Source organism: Brachypodium distachyon, chromosome 1, assembly GCF_000005505.3.
Source record: "Brachypodium distachyon strain Bd21 chromosome 1, Brachypodium_distachyon_v3.0, whole genome shotgun sequence".
Lineage (NCBI taxonomy): Eukaryota > Viridiplantae > Streptophyta > Magnoliopsida > Poales > Poaceae > Brachypodium > Brachypodium distachyon.
The window spans coordinates 22,773,218-22,788,740 of record NC_016131.3 but is presented as its reverse complement, the minus strand read 5'-3'; positions in this window follow the sequence as shown (position 1 = coordinate 22,788,740).

Below are 15,523 nucleotides of genomic sequence, written 5' to 3'. Positions count from 1 at the left end.
AACCTCACTCATATCGGATCCACCTGCATTGTTAATTGCAGCCACTACGTGGTCAATACATTTGAATATATTGGCAAGCTCACTAGAGTTATAAAGGACCTACCAAGTACATGCATGGTTTGGCTAAGTGGGGTTTGGCTATTTTGCATAAAAGCATCATTATTCAAATCCTATCATTTTTAGACAAATAGTTTTGAATTCTATTGGACACGGGGTAGAAACACCCATGCTCCTATTAACCTAGGCACATTGAGTAGAAACATCAATACTCCTACCCAGTTCAATCCATTCGTTTTATTATGAAATTGGAATGAGTGAGACTTTCCTTACAGCTCCAATATCCAGTTGCTCATAATTGTCCGTAACCGGGGACACGGCTAAGTACTTAGTTTGACACTCTCGAGAGGTGGTACACTTTACCCACAAGAATTCGACGTGTTAATCCCTTGCTGTCCTCCGGGTGGAGTAGCAACGGCATCGACTTCAAGAATTTTCAGAACATGTTCACCCAAACCACCTGAGGGACCCGCGCTCCCACCTACACAACTACCTCAGTACAATCCCTCGGATCTGGGTAAACATTTCTTACTCCATCCAGGCAGAGCCCATATTACCATGTGGTTGTACTGGAAGCTACTAAACAGGAAACTAGTCCAGCCTCTGGTTATCCCGGGTGGCATCCCACATTGTGACGAAGGCGCTCCCCGAATCCACGGGAGAGACGTCCATGGACGATCCATCTCCGAATCCACGGAGACTCGATTCAGAGGGACCCATAGAAATGGACCTAACGTCACGACATCCGAATACTCAAAGCAGCCCACCCAGGACGGTTCATTGAATTACTTGTTTTGCCATACACTAGGAAAACTATATTTGTAATTCAATAGTATCACATTGTAATAATACCACCCTCATATATTATCATAGCATAGCATTTTACTACTACGATGGCAATTGGTGGTGAAGTCATGGCAAAGGTATCTTATACTACTAGGACAGATCATAGCTAACATAGATACAATAATAATCCTGACAATGCAACTAATAAAATCTAGTGCACAATAAAATAATGGGTAAATGATCAAAGTGAACTTGCCTTGATAGTAGTTGGAGTTCAAACACCCTTCACAGTCACACAGTTCGCTCTCCGAGAAAACTATACAATCAGGCAAACATACACATACATAAACACACCATACAAGCAAAAGAATATGTATGTCATGATGCAATGCAAAACATGTGACATGAGTTTGGTTTATTTTATTTGGGTGATCTGCTAATCCAATGCCTTGAGAATTAAACATATGTAATTAGGGTTTTTAAGCAAAAGCAAAAGCTAGGGTTTAAATCCTAAAATGAGGTTTTATTTGCATCTGCAAAACAATTTAATTCAAAATATTTATTTCTCTGCCCCATTGGACAGAGGACATTAAAACAAAATTTTGGGCACTGGTTTCATTCAAAAAGGACTTCTAAATAATTAGTTATGATTTAAATGGCATAAAACCCTAATCTATAATTTGAATGTGATTAAAATATTCAAATTTGAAATTGGACAGTGCCAAAAGATTCTACACTTCCTAAGGATTCCAAAAAGGTGTGGATCACTAAATTTGGCCAAACAGATTTAAAGTTATGATCATTTGAAGTTACAAGGGCCTATCTGCAAAAGTGCCTTTTATTAATTCCGGGGGATTAAAATTACATTTTTATTTTATAAAACCGGGTGCCACGTGGCGCATTATTATTGGACGGTACCGGTTCGGTTTATAAATAAATTTGAGCCGTTAGATCTAACTTATAAAGATCGGACGCTCCACAGTGCGTACCGGTTCGTTTTATAAGTGATCTAATCCTAGCCATCGATCTAGATCGGATGGACGAGGGGAGTTCTAGGGATTACCGGGCGGCGCGGGCTGCCGGTGTCGGGGGAGACGGCGGCGCGGGCACGGGCGAGGCGGCGCGGGGTGCTCCGGCGTCGCGGGCGGCTCGGGGAAGACACGGGGAGGCGCGGCGCGGCACGGCGGAGACGGGGGTGCGGTCGGCGGCGCTCGGGGACGGTGCGGTCGGCGCCTAGGACGAAGAGGACGCGGCGGCACGGGTGCGGCTCCGGCGAGGGATTCCGGCGGCCTGGCGGCGTGTGAGCGAGGGAAAACGGGGGGGAAAAAGAGAGGGGGTCGCGGGGGTTATATAGACATGCTCGGGCGTGAAAATGGAAGGCCGGAGGAGGAGATTGCGGCGGCGGGCGCGCGGGGACGGCGGCTGGAAATCGCGGCGGCGGCGCGAGGGTTTCCTTCCGGGGAAGAAGCCCCTGACAGGTGGGCCCCACCTGTCAGCGGGTGCGGGCGCGCGCGTGGGGCGGCCGGGCTGGCAAGGCCGGCGCGCGTGCAGTCGGACTGGGCCGGTTCGGCCCATTTTGGCCGGGCCGGTCCGGTTTTCTATTTTTTTTTCTTTTAGCCTTTTCTTTTTCTGCTTTTCTCATTTCTTTGATATCTTTTGAGTTTGAACTCCAAATTGGTCCAAATAAATTCCAGAAATTTTTTAAAATCATGTTCTACCAAGATACAACTTTTGGAAGTAGTTTCTCTTCAAAATAAAATATGTAAAAATACATTTGCCCTATAAATGCCTTTAGGGCCATATATCTGTTTAAATAAAATACTTTTTCAACTCCAAACAATTATCCAAAAATTATGGGATAGCTCATATGTGCACTAAACCCCTTTTATATATAAACTTTAATGGTTTGAAGATCCAAAGCTCAAATGGGTGTAAACCCTAGGGTTTAAAATGAAATAAAGAATCTTTCCAAAGCCTTTTGAGATTCAAAATTTGAATTCAAATATGCAATTGTGGCATGATGCTTATGAATGCAATGCTCATGTAAAGGTTTGAAATTTTGGGATGTTACAACGGTGGAGTCCCTGCTGGTAGTGTGCAGCTCGCACAGTAGCCCGGCATCGAAGTTCTTTGATGAAGTTTAGATCGTCAACCCTCTGCTCGTGTTGGCCATTGTTGCCATATGCGCATACCCGAGGGGATCCATGCTTGAGCTCGAGGGGTAGCACTGCTTCTGCCCCGTAGACAAGGTCGAAAGGAGTTTCACCCGTTGCCCGGCTGGGTGTGGTCCTGATCGACCACAGCAGGGGCTGGAAGTTCTTCCATCCAGTGCTTCCCGTGGCCTTTGAGCTTGTCAAAGGTTCTCGTCTTGAGCCCCCGTAGCAGCTCTGCGTTGGCCCTCTCCACCTGCCCGTTGCTCTTCGGGTGAGCAACAGACGCGAAGTGGATCTTGGTGCCCATGCCCTGGCAGTAGGCTTGGAACGCCGCGCTCATGAATTGCGTGCCATTGTCGGTGATGATGCCGTTGGGCACACCAAACCGGCACACGATACCCTTGAAGAACTTGATGGCCGCCTGAGCGGTCACCTTACGCACTGGTTCCACTTCTACCCACTTGGAGATCTTGTCGATGGCCACGAGCAAATACTCATAGCCGCCAACTGCTCTCGGCAACTTGCCGACGATATCCAACCCCCAGACCACGAACGGCCAAGAGGATGGAATGACTTGCAGGGCCTGCGCCGGCTGGTTAGTCTTCTTCGCGTGGAATTGGCACACCTCGCACGTCTTGACCAGTTGCTCGGCATCGGCTAGCACTGTTGGCCAGTAGAAGCCGTGCCGGAAAGCCTTGCCGGCCAGAGCCCGGGAGGCCACATGGTGGGAGCATGTGCCTCGGTGTATCTCTTCCAGAAGCGCGCGCCCTTCGTCCTGGGGCACGCAGAGGAGCTTCACTCCGTTCGCATGCCTCCGGTAGAGGTTCCCGTCCACTAGAGCGTACATCTTGGCTTGCCAGGCTACACGCTCCGCAGCAACGTCATCTTCCGGGAGGGCTTCTCCCTTCAGGTAGCGGGCGATGTCTACTGCCCAAGGTGGGGTTTCCCTGCTAACGCATGCCGCTATATCAGCGGCATGGACCTCTGCTGCTGCGAGGTTTCCTTCGGTTCCCGGGGGGGGGGTGGGGGTTTCCCCGGCAGCCGGCTTGGTATGACTGAAGGCGCAGTCTGCTTGTGCAAGAGCACCCCCGCCGAAACCTTCCGGCGCTCAGCTGCCCACTTGGACAGTTCGTCATCTGCGAAGTTATCCTTGCGCTTGACGTGCTCAAATCGCAAACCTTTGAACTTGCATTCCATCTTGCGGACTTCATCCACATACGCTACCATCTGCGGGCAGTCGTAGTCCTTGTTAACCTGGTTGATCACGAGCTGGGAGTCCCTGCGAACGACCAGGCGCTTGATATCCAGGGTGATCGCCGCCCGCAACCCGGCGAGCAACCCTTCATACTCAGCCGTGTTGTTGGTGGAGTTGGGGAAGTCGAGGTGGATGGCGAACTTCAGCTGATCCCCTGTGGGCGACTCGATGACGACCCCGGCGCCAGCCCCCTGCAGGCTGAACGCGCCGTCGAAGTACAGGATCCAGTGGCCTTCGTCCGGCTTGCCGGGCAGGCTGGTCTCCGGCTCTTCTTCTTCTAAGCCCATCGACGTGCACTCCGTGACGAAGTCAGCGAGAGTGAGAGCGGCGCTCTTGATGCTCTTGGTATTAGTGAAGTGCAGATCGAACTCCGACAACTCCATCCTCCACTCAGCCACCCTTCCGGTGGCTTCACGGTTGGTGAGGGCTCACTCAAGGCAAAACCTCGACACTACTGTGACGCGGTGCGCCTGGAAGTAGTGGCGCAGCTTGCGCGATGAGAGCAGAATCCCCAGCAAGAGCTTCTGCACTTGCGGGTACCGCGTGCGGGCATCACGCAGCACTGTGCTGACGAAGTACACCGGGTGTTACACGAGCCGCTTGCGCGGTGTTGACGCCACCGGCTCGATGGCGGTTCCCGGGTCCGAGGCGGTTGCCAGGGCTGGCTCAGCCCCCTGCCCCGCAACCTCATCCCTCGGGGGGTCTTCCTCTCTCTCGGCAACTAGCACCGAGCTGACCTTGCGGGGAGCCTCCATTTTCTCGATAGCTTCTATTTTCTTTGGGTTGGCTCGAATCCCTCTGTGTGAAACCAAGAAACCCAGAAGCTGCCCCGAGTCTACGCCAAAGGTGCATTTCTCAGGGTTCAACGTGAGCTTGATCCTGCGGAGGTTATCGAACGTTTCCCGTAGGTCATCAATCAGCGAGTCCCCGCGCTTTGAGTTGATGACGATATCATCCATGTAAGCCTCAATGTTTCGGCCTAGCTAGGGTCCCAAACACTCGCGTAATGCACGCTGGAATGTTGAGCCCGCGTTCTTCAACCCGAAAGGCATGCACGTATAGCAGTAGCAGCTAACTGGGGTGATGAACGCCGTTTTTTTCTCGTATTCGACTGCCATCTTAATTTGATGGTAGCCGGAAAAAGCATCCAAAAAACACAACAAATCACAACCGGCAGCGAAATCTACTATTTGATCAATGCAAGGTACAGGGAAAGGATCTTTAGGACATGAACGGTTAAGATCAGTAAAATCTACACACATGCGAAGTTTATTCTCCCCCGTGGGTACTACTACAGGGTTAGCTAACCAAGTGTGGTACAGTATTTCCCTGATTGCCCCCGTAGCTTTAAGCTTGTCCACTTCTTGCTTGATGAAATCTTTGTGCTCCTGTGCTTGCCAGCGGATCTTCTGCTTGACGGGGCGGGCGTCTGGACGCACCGCGAGTTGATTGCTCAATCACCTCCCTAGGGACTCCAGGTAGGTCCAACGGTTCCCAAGCGAACACGTTGGCATTCTCCCAGAGGAAAGTAATGAGGGCGCTTTCCTATTCGGCAGTGAGGTTCACACCGACGGTGACGGTGCGCTCCTCGTTGCCGGCTTGGAGGGGCAGCTTTTTCACCTTGGCGGCCTCCTCCTTGAGCTTCTGACCCTTGCTGGGGCGCGAGCTCGAGCCTGCGCCTCCCCCCGCAAGCTCCTGCGGGGTAGCGTGGGCCTTCGTCGCTGCAGGGTCATCGCCCGGCAGCGAGCCTTCACCTCCGGCAACGCCCTCGTCACCGGAGTCTTCTGCGGCGGCGGCCCTGATGACCTCGCCGACACACCCGGCCGCGTCCTTGAGCTCGCACCTGATGGAGAGGACTCCATACGTGGACGGCATCTTCATCACGCCGTAGGCGCCATGAGTCGCCGCCATGAACTTGATCGGCGCTGGCCGACCAAGGATCCCGTTGTACGGCAACGGGGTGTGCGCCACATCGAACAGAAGGTGTTCAGTCCTGAACGCTTCCCGGGACCCGAAGGTGACCGGCAGCGTGATGCGCCCCAGGGGGCGCACGATCCCGGGGTTCACTCCCCGGAACAGGTCAGTGGGCCTCAACTGCTCCAGCGGCAGCTAAAGTTTCTCCACCAACTTGGCAGACAGGAGGTTCAACCCCGCTCCGTTGTCCACCAGCACCTTGGTCACCGTCATGTTGTTCATGCTCGGTGAGACCACGAAGGGTAAAACCCCTGAACCCAGCTGCCGGGCTGGGTGATCGTCGGTGCTGAAGGTGATCGGCACGTGCAACCACTTCTGCGGCTGCTGTGTTTCCACGTCCGGCGACAACGCGCACACCTCCCGGGTGAGGTGCTTCACCGCGGCATGGGATGAGAGAGCGTAAGCTCCCCCATGGATGCAGGCGACGCCGCGGGGCCCCTGGAAGCCGGGCTCGTTGCCCTCGCTGCAATCGGACTCGCGTTGCTCCTCAGCGCGGGCCTTGTCCTGCCCTCGGGGACGCCGCTCCCTGCCGGCACGGGCTTGGCCGCGCCCCCCCGGGCTTCCCCTCTGCCGGCATCCCCGCCGGCAGGCTTTGGCCCCGCTCTGGGGTTGTTCGGGCAATCCCGGGAGAGATGCCCGTTGTCGCCGCAGTTGAAGTAGGCGCCGGCCGCTCGGCGCTCCTCGTGGCGCTGCTCGCACCTCTGCTTGATACCCTGCAGGATGCGGCAATCCTGCGTGTCGTGGGTGGCGTTGGCATGGATGGGGCAGCGGGACGCATCGACGTGCTTGCCGCCAGACCCGCCAGCGAGTGAGGCCTTTTTCGCAGGCCTCGAGGCAGCCCCCGACTCCACGGCGAGGACTTGCTTCCCGTTGCACTTCCGGGAACTCTTCTTCTGCGAACCCTCAGCGGGGCTCGCGGCAGCTTGGGCTGCAAGTACGGGCGCCAAGCGCTCTTCCTCGGCCATGGCACACTTGTGCGCCAGGGCGTAGAGATCCTGCGTCGTCTGGATCCGGTGCATGCTCAGCTTCTCCCGCAACTTGGGGTCGCGGACGTTGATGGTGAAGGTGTTGATGATGGCGGCAGCCTCCGCCTCCGGGATGGAGTAGGAGAAACTGGAGAAGCGGTTCACGAAGTTCCGCAACGTCTCTCCTGGCTTCTGCACCACGGTGTGCAGCTCCGCCATGGTTCCCGGGCGCTTGTAGCCGCCCTGGAACACGCTCACAAACTGCTCGCGCAGGTCCGCCCAAGTGGCTATGGACCCGGCGGGCAAGTTGAGCAGCCAAGTTCTCGCTGTTCCCTTGAGGACCATCGAGAACCAGTTAGCCCTGACCTTGTCATCGGCGCCGATGGCGTGCATCCCCAACGTGTAGGTCAGGACAAAATCCTTGGGATTCACAAACCCATCGTACGTCCCAAGCGCTGTCGCTCGGAACTTGCGGGGCCATGTCACCCGGCGCAACTCGCGGGTGAACGCGGTGCAGCCGTCCTCGGGGCCCATAGGAGCATCCTCCTGCTCCTGCGGGCGTTAGCGCTCTGCCTCACGCTGGCGCTCCAAGCGCTGGCGGAGGTCCTCCTGCTGGCGGGCGTTCAAGACGTCGCAGTCGCACCAGTGGCACCCGGGGTGCCCCCGCTGCGCGACGCGTGGGCCCCGTTTTCGAGTTTCCGGGAAGGTTTCTTCCCGGGCAGCGTCTATGAGCAGCCCGGCAAGCTACCAGCCCGGAAGGGGCTAGCGGGACTTTGGGGAATATTCCCGCCTGGGCACCTCCCGGGAAGCTGCTTCCCGGGGGAGGCTCCCGGGTGTGTTGGGCCCGGGCGACTTCCCGGGGATCGACTTGCCGGGACAAGGGGTTCCCGGGCGCATGCCCCCGCCTCAAGCGTGGGGCCCACTAGCCAGATCAACAGCGCCACGCGGGCATGTGGCGTGCGTGGGATGCGCGGCCCCACCGGGGCAAGGAGTAAGGCGCACGACTCATTAAATGAACCGACCGACGGGGCGTTACCCGTCCGATCAAGGGAACAGTGGCTGTCCAATCCTACTCTAGGGTTTTAGACCCCTAGCGGTGGAGGTGGCATCCATGCACGCCACCAGCTCACCGGGGGGAGTTGTATGCCTCCCCGCTCGACACTTGTAGCCCATGCATCGTGGCACCTGTGGCATCCCCTTGAGTATAAAAGGAGGACCCTCGCCAACGGTCAGGGGTGGAGAGGGTTGGTTTTTGGTTCGTTTGGTTCAGTTGGACCCTCAGTTGGCTCTAGTAGACAGTAGGGTTCGGTCCGATCAGCCCACAGTTAACCTCTAGCATTAGCAGAGGATAGTAAGGAGCATCTAGCCAGAGAGAGACAGAGCCCGGGAACTCACCCGGCAACCTGTAAACGTTTGATTTTAATCCAATACCAGCTCAGTCAAGCAGGACGTAGGGTTTTACATCTCCGGGTGGCCCGAACCTGGGTAAAAAATGTGTGTATCTGTTCTTTGATTAGCGCGCACTTCCAGTACTTCATTTTGCCGGCCCTGCAAGGCCTCATCGGCTGTGCCGGCGATCGCCAGGGCGAACCCCGACGCCCCTACCGAACCTAAAAGGGGGCCGTGACCGCACGCCCCTGGTGTCGGAGCAGCGTGTGACGACATCGGGCGCGCCTGGGAGGGGGCGCGGGAGAAGAGCCTGCCGGTGGTCGCCGGCAGCATCGTTCGCATCGACGTCGGCCTCGCTTTCTTCGCCGACAGAACTAGTCGCCATGCCCCCCAAGCGGGCTGGTGATCCTCGTATAGACCCGTGTGAGGCCCCAGCGGCGCACACGCGGTCGCATGACATGCGGCCCGAGTCGGGGGCTCAGGAGAACCCCAAGCGCTCGAGGGTGTAGCATACGCAGCTGCTTCCCCCGCCTCCACGGCCGTCTGCCGACAATCGGCTGAGGGGACCGGCTGCTCCCAGTGCTAGGGCCAGTCGCGCGAGCACGCACAGTGCCGCCCGCGCTGGGCAGCGGGTTGAGTCGCGAGCCGATGATGCTCCGCGACAGCGGCACTAGGAGCACACCACGTCACGGGCGACCCTTGGGGGTTCGCACCCTGCGCACCCGGAGGCGTCCGGGGCCAGAGCGGGACGCAGCCGCTCGGGAAACCGGCTGCCCCCCGCACGAACCCCCGCGGAAGCCATCATCGCCGTGTGCGTCATGGTGCGGTACGAGCCGCAGCAAGGCACGCCGGCGCACGAGACGTGGGGCGAGGAGTTAGAAGCGCTTCTCGCCTTGGCTGCCCAGCAGCCGCAAGGCGAGGGCGCCCTAGTAGGATCCGGCCACGGGCACAACCCAGAGCGCGGGGATGCGCCACCCGCCTCGCGACAGGGGGAGAATCCTCCCCCTCCGCAGGGAGGCCAAGGAGACGGGGGCCCAGAGGGGTCCGCGAACTCATTGCCCACCGTTCCGAGAGGTGATGCACGCGGCATCTTGAATGCCCACCAGCAGGAGGATTTGCACCGCGCTTGGAGCGCCGGCGCAGGCGCGAGGTAGAGCGTCAGCGCCCACAGGAGCAGGAAGACGCTCCCATGGGCCCAGAGGATGGTTGCACCGCGTTCACACGCGAGCCGCGGCAGGTGACGTGGCCTCGTATGTTCCGAGCGCCCGTGCTCGGTACGTACGATGGGACCGCCAACCCCAAGGATTTCCTCCTGACCTACACATTCGGCATGCATGCCATCGGCGCCGACGACAAGGTCAGGGCAAACTGCTTCCCTATGGTCCTGAAAGGATCAGCGCGAACCTGGCTGCTCAACCTGCCCGCCAGGTCCATCGCCACTTGGGCGGACCTGCGCGAGCAGTTCGTGAGCGCGTTCCAGGGCGGCTATAAGCGCCCGGGAACCATGGCAGAGCTGCACACTATCGTGCAGAAGCCGGGAGAGACGTTGCGGGCCTTCGACAACCACTTCTCCAACCTCTCCTATTCCATCCCCGAGGCGGAGGCGGCCGCCATCATCAACACCTTCGCCATCGACGTCCGCGATCACAAGATGCGCGAGAAGCTGAGCACGCATCGGATCCGAACGACGCAGGATCTGTACGCCTTGGCCGAGGAAGGGAGCCTAGCGCCCGAGCTAGCAGCTAAGGCTGCCGCGAGCCCTGGCGAAGGCCCGCAGAAGAAGGGTTCTCGCAAGCGCAGCGGGAAGCAATTTCTCGCTGCGGACTCGGGGGCTCCTGCCGCGAGGCCCGCGAAGAAGGCCTCGCCGGGGGGCGGGTCTGGCGGGAAGCAGGGCGACGCACCCCGCTGCCCCATCCACAGCAACTCCACCCACAATGCGCAGAACTGCCGCGTTCTGCAGGGGATCAATCAGCGGCGGGAGCAGCGCCATGAGGAACACTGCGCCGTCGACGCCTGCTTCAACTGTACCGACATCGGGCATCTCTCCCGAGACTGCCCGAACGACCCCAGGGCGGGGCCAAGGCCTGCCGGCGGCGGTGCCGGTAGGGATGAACCCCAAGGGGGGCGTGGTCAGCCCCGCGCTGGGTGGGAACGCCCGCCCCGGGGACGCGACAGGGCACGCGCTGAGGAGCAGCGCGAGTCCGACTGTATTGGCGGGGACGAGCCGGGCTTCCAGGAGCCTCGCCGCGTCGCCTGCATCCAGGGGGGGACTTACGCTCTCTCGTCCCACGCCGCGGTGAAGTGCCTTACCCGCGACGTGTGCGTGCTGTTGCCGGATGCGGAGCCGCAACAGCCGATGAGGTGGTCGCACGTGCTGATCACCTTCAGCGCCGACGATCACCCAGCACGACAGTTGGGTTCAGGGGTAATACCCTTCGTTGTCTCGCCGATCATTAGCAATATGACGGTAACCAAGGTGTTGGTGGACAACGGAGCGGGGCTTAACCTCCTGTCCGCCAGGCTGGTGGAAAAGCTCCAGCTGCCGGTGGAGCAGTTGAAGCCCACCGACCCGTTCCGGGGGGTGATCCCCGGGATCGTGCGCCCGCTGGGGCGCATCACGCTGCCGGTCACCTTCGAGTCCCGGGAAGCGTTCAGGACCGGACACATAGTGTTCGACGTGGGGCATACCCCGTTGCCCTACAACGGGATCCTTGGTCGGCCAGCGCTGATCAAGTTCATGGCGGCCACGCATTGCGCCTATGGCGTGATGAAGATGCCGCCCGTCTATGGAGTCCTCTCCATCAGGTGCGACCTCAAGGACGCGGCCTGGTGCGTGGGTGAAGTCGTCCGGGCCACTGCCGCAGCTGACGCCGGCGACGGGGATGCTGCCGGGGATGACAGTTTGGCGGGCGATGCCCCGGCAACGAAGAAAGCCTGCGCTACCCCGCAAGAGCTTGCCGGGGGAGGCGCAGGCTCGAGCTCGCGCCCCGCCAAGGGGAAGGGGCTCCGGGAGGAGGCCGACAAGGTGAAGAAGCTGCCCCTACAAGCCGGCGACAAGGAGCGCACCGTTACCGTCGATGCGAAACTTACTGTCGAATAGGAAAGCGCCCTCATCACCTTCCTCCGAGATAATGCCGGTGTGTTCGCTTGGGAACCGTCGGATCTTCCCGGAGTCCCCAGGGAGGTGATTGAGCATCGGCTCGCGGGGCGCCCGGATGCTCACCCCGTCAAGCAGAAGATTCGGTGGCAAGCACAAGAGCGTAAAGATTTCATCAAGCAAGAGGTGGAAAAGCTTAAGGCTGCCGGGGCAATCAGGGAAGTTCTGTACCCTACTTGGCTGGCTAACCCTGTAGTAGTGCCTAAAGCAGGGAATAAGCTTCGCATGTGTGTAAATTTTACTGATCTTAACCGCACATGCCCTAAGGATCCCTTCCCTGTACCCCATATCGATCAAATAGTTGATTCTACCGTTGGTTGTGACTTGCTAGTTTTCTGGATGCTTTCTCCGGCTACCATCAAATCAAGATGGCGGTCGAGGATGAGGAAAAGACAACGTTTATCACCCCGGTTGGCTGTTATTGTTATACATGCATGCCGTTCGGGTTGAAGAACGTGGACTCCACATTTCAACGCGCCCTGCGTGAATGTTTGGGGCCCCAGCTAGGCCGCAACTCGGAGGCCTGCATGGACGACATCGTCATCAAATCAAAGCGTGGGGACTCGCTGATTGACGACCTGCAGGAGACGTTTGACAACCTCCGCAGGATCAAGCTCAAGCTGAACCCCGATAAGTGCACCTTCGGTGTCAATTCCGGACAGCTTCTAGGCTTCTTGGTTTCACACAGGGGGATATAGGCCAACCCGACCAAGATAGAAGCCATCGAGAAGATGGAGGCCCCCCGCAAGGTGAAGGATGTCCAGCGCCTCAACGGCTGTGTTGCCGCGCTGGGACGTTTTATCTCCAGGCTGGGCGAGCGTGCCCTGCCTTTCTTCAGGGTGATGAAGAGAAGGGTCCAGTCGACTGGACTCCTGATGCCGAGGCGACGTTCCGAGAACTCAAGCAGTACCTGAGGTCGCCGCCCGTCCTCGTCACCCCCAAGCCGGGCGAGCCGCTGCTACTCTACCTAGCGGCGACTGACCAGGTGGTCAGCTCGGTGCTGGTTGCCGAGAGGGAGGAAGAGGTCCCGGGGACTGGGGCTGCGGGGCAGGGCCTGAGCAGCCCCCGGCAACCACCTTGGACCCGGGGACCACCCTCGAGTCGGCAACCTCGGCACCATGGAAGCGGTTGGGGCAGCACCCGGTGTACTTCGTGAGTACGGTGCTGCGCGACGCGCGGACGAGGTACTCGCAAGTACAGAAGCCCCTTCTAGGGATTCTCCTTGCGTCCCGCAAGTTGCGCCACTACTTTTAGGCACACCGTGTCACGGTGGTGTCTGGGTTCTGCCTTGAGCGGGCCCTCACCAACCGTGAAGCCACCGGGAGAGTGGCCGAATGGAGGATGGAGTTGTCGGAGTTTGACCTCCGCTTCGCCAACTCTAAAAGTATTAAGAGCACGGCCTTGGCGGACTTCATCGTGGAATGGACGTCCACAGGCATAGAAGTAAGCGAGCTGGAGACCAGCCTGCCCGGCAAGCTGGACGAGGACCACTGGGTCCTCTACTTTGACGGTGCATTCAGTCTTCAAGGAGCAGGCGCTGGAGTCATCATCGAGTCACCGGCAGGGGACCAGTTGAGGTTCGCTGTCCAACTCGACTTCGCGAACTCCACCAACAACGCGGCGGAGTACGAGGGCCTGCTTGCCGGGTTGCGGGCGGCGGTCGCCCTTGACATGAAGCGCCTAGTTGTTCGCGGCGATTCCCAGCTCGTGATCAACCAGGTGAACAAGGACTACGACTGCCCTCAAATGGCGCCGTGCGTCGAGGAGGTCCGCAAGCTAGAATAAAAGTTCAAAGGTTTGCGCTTCGAGCACGTCAAGCGGAAGGATAACTTCACCGCTGACGAGCTGGCCAAGATGGCCGCAGAGCGCCGGAAGCCTCCGGTGGGGGTGTTCTGTCAGAACCAAGCGGCTCCTTCAGTCGCCCCCCCAGCCGGCTGCCGGGGACGCCCCTCCGGCAACCGAAAGAACCCCTGCAGCAGCAGGGGTCCATGCCACTGATATAGCGGCATGCGTCGGCAGGGAGATTCCCTCCTGGGCGGAAGAGATCACCCGCTACTTGAAGGGGGAGGCTCTCCCGGAAGATGAGGTCGCCGCGGAGCGAGTAGCGCGGCAAGCCAAGATGTACACTGTGTTGGATGGGAACCTCTACCGCAGGCGTGCGAACGGTGTCAAGCTTATCTGCGTGCCGCAGGCTGAAGGGCGCGCACTGTTGGAGGACATACACCGGGGCACATGTTCACACCATGTGACCTCCCGGGCTTTAGCCGGCAAGGCATTTCGGCATGACTTCTACTGGCCCACGGCCCTAGCTGACGTGGAGCGGCTGGTGAGGACGTGCGAAGCATGCCAGTTCCATTCGAAAAAGAGCAACCAGCCGGCGCAGGCCCTGCATGTCATCCCGTCCTCATGGCTGTTCGCGGCCTGGGGGCTCGACATCGTCGGCAAGCTACCGAGGGCGGTCGTCGTAGTAGTCCAGCTGGTTTCTGATGTTCAGCCTTGACTCTACTACAAACATCACACGAAGCGATATACTCAGCGATGTCTCGACCCTGTCCACCAAAACTTTTCTTTCAAGTCCATGTACATCTTTGTATTACCGGGGTGGATTGAGTATGGTGAATCATGAGCTTCTTGTAGTATTAGTTTTCTGATCTCGGGATCTTGTGGTACACAAATACGCTTCTCAAACCATACGGTACCTTCATCGTCTTCAACGAATCCTTTTGCCTTTTCAATAGCCATATTATCCTTTATCGTCCTAATTTTTGAGTCTTCTTTCTGGGCTTCTCTAATTCTGTCCAGCAAAGTGGGTTGTACTTTCATGTTGGCTAAGTAACCTTCCGGAACTATCTCCAATCTGAGATCCTTGAATTGCTCACACAATTCAGCAGGTAACTCTCCAGCTGTAAGTCCATTAACATAGCCCTTGCGGCTCAGAGCGTCGGCTACTACATTAGCCTTGCCTGGATGGTATTGAAGATTCAGATTATAATCCTTGATTAACTCTAACCATCTTCTTTGTATCAAGTTCAATTCTTTCTGCGTGAATATATACTTCAAGCTTTTATGATCGGTGAATAACTCACATTGCTTTCCCATGAGATAGTGTCTCCAAGTCTTGAGTGCGTGCACTACCGATGCTAGTTCCAAATCATGAGTGGGGTAATTTCTTTCATGATTCTTTAGTTGTCTTGAGGCGTATGCTACGACTCTTCCTCCTTGCATCAAAACACATCCCAATCCTAAACGCGAAGCATCACAATACACTTGGAAATCTTCTAGTAAGTCGGGCAAAACGAGGATGGGTGCTGATACTAGCCTCTTCTCCAAATCCTGAAAACTTTCTTCACACTTTTCAGTCCATTCAAACTTCTTCTCTTTCTTTAAAAGTTCAGTCATAGGCTTGACAATCTTGGAGAAATTCTCTATGAACCTTCGGTAATATCCAGCAAGTCCTAGGAAGCTGCGAACATCTCCGACGTTCTTAGTGACTTCCCATTCAGTCACCGCTGCTACTTTAGCGGGGTCGACGGCAATTCCATTTCCTGACACAATGTGTCCCAAGAAACCAACTTCAGACAACCAAAATTCACACTTGCTGAATTTTGCATAAAGCTTGTGCTCTCTAAGCTTTTCCATGATCAGACGCAAATGTTCTTCATGTTCTTCTTTGCTCTTCGAGTAGATCAAAATGTCGTCGATGAATACTACGACAAACTTATCCAGATATTCCATGAACACCTTATTCATCATATTCATGAAGTATGCCGGGGCATTGGTTAACCCA